Source organism: Procambarus clarkii, chromosome 66 (assembly GCF_040958095.1).
Source record: "Procambarus clarkii isolate CNS0578487 chromosome 66, FALCON_Pclarkii_2.0, whole genome shotgun sequence".
NCBI lineage: Eukaryota > Metazoa > Arthropoda > Malacostraca > Decapoda > Cambaridae > Procambarus > Procambarus clarkii.
This window is the reverse complement of record NC_091215.1, coordinates 24577562-24579480: the sequence shown is the minus strand read 5'-3', so window position 1 is coordinate 24579480 and position 1919 is coordinate 24577562.

The following is a 1919-nucleotide window of genomic DNA, read 5'->3' as shown; positions in this document are numbered from 1 at the left end:
GATAGAGCCTATTAACGATCGTTAAACCTTAGTGTGTCTCACAGTATTCTGGTGGTTAATAACAGACAGGAATAACTTTTGTCCACTAAAATAGATATCCACACGTTCCCTTTCCTCCCCCCCCCTCCCCACACCTCCGAACAACCCCCCCCCCCCCCTCTGAACGAACACATTGGGTAACGTTTGCTCTATAAATGACACAAACGTTTTTATTATTTCGACTTTTCAGGGCCAGTTTTACAGCCGTTCGAGTCGTATATATTTTGTGTTTATCACTACGTTATACGGACAAACTAATACAATTATTGTTAAACCTTACGAGAACACATTGATTTCCAGCGTTCGTTTCGAAAACAACATTTTCAGATGCATTTGTAATGATTAAAATAGCCAGTAGTTCTGCCTCTGTTCGCGTGACAGAGTCAGAACAATCCGGATTAAGACGCTAGACTTAATCCGGATTGACCTGAATGTTAAACTATAAATGACCCTCACGAAAGGTAATGACCCCACACGAACGGTAATTAATGATAACATTAATTTATGTTATCGTCTCGACCATCAGTCGTTATTTCGACGTTCCCTTCTAATCGTTTTGTGAAAATAACTTTTCCTATTAAAGCTGGTGGTATCGGTGTCCTGTTTGCGTCTTTAACCGGCTATTAGGAATTAATTGTCCAATCTTCAATGGCTGCTGAGAATAATCGAACCCTGTTGTTACCTCTCAGGGCGAGGACACGCGGCTGGGGTCCCTTGTCCCAGCTCATAAACGAGGAGGTCTAACGAGGCTGTTAAACGAACTTGTCGTGGTTGTGGGAGGAAGTTGTCTGTGCTGGCCACTGTGGTTCCCCCTTGGCCCCCCCCCCTCTCTCTCTCTCTCTCTCTCTCTCTCTCTCTCTCTCTCTCTCTCTCTCTCTCTCTCTCTCTCTCTCTCTCTCTCTGTCTCTGTCTGTCTGTCTGTCTCTCTCTCTCTCTCTCTCTCTCTCTCTCTCTCTCTCTCTCTCTCTCTCTCTCTCTCTCTCTCTCTCTCTCTCTCTCTCTCTCTCTCTCTCTCTCTCTCTCTCTCCAACCACTGGGAACGAAGCTTTGATCTTCCTTTCTCGCTAACCCAAGTAGCATCCGCTTCCTTGTAGCTCAGATTCCACAACACCACTATCCCTTGTGCTCCTAGTGAGCAGGTGTAGGTGGTGGGTGTAGGTGGCAGGTGTGGGTGGCAGGTGTATAGTGGTGAAGGGAGTTTGATGTGTAGGTTCTAGGTATTTCTGGAAGTTCAATTGAGATCAACTTGACACAGGTGTAATAGACAGGTGTGTCTGGCGGGTCGGCGTCCAATCCCCGACCGTCCACCAAGTTGTTTGGGTACCATTCCTTTCCCCCGTCCCATCCCCCAATCCTTATCCTGACCCCTTGCAGAGCTATATAGTGGTAATGGCTTGGTGCTTTCCCCTGATAAGTCCCTCCTTCTTAGGGCGATAAATGCTCTCTTAAGTTTGTGTCAACTAAATCAAAGTGAAGAAACATTTATGGATCCCGTTTTTACATTTTGAATTTGAATTAGTAAATCTAATTTTGATTTTTACATTGTTCCTTTGAGAAAGTGCTGAAGGTAAGTTGTATGGCGTGTGTGTGTGTGTGTGTGTGTGTGTGTGTGTGTGTGTGTGTGTGTGTGTGTGTGTGTGTGTGTGTGTGTGTGAGTGTGTGTGTGTGTGTGTGTGTGTATGTGTGTGTGTGTGTGTGTGTGTGTGTGTGTGTGTGTGTGTGTGTGTGCGTGCGTGTGTGTATGTGTGTGTGTGTGTATACTAACCTAGTTGTACTCACCTAATTGTGCTTGCGGGGGTTGAGCTCTGGCTCTTTGGTCCCGCCTCTCAACCGTCAATCAACAGGTGTACAGATTCCTCAGCGTACTGGGCTCTATCATA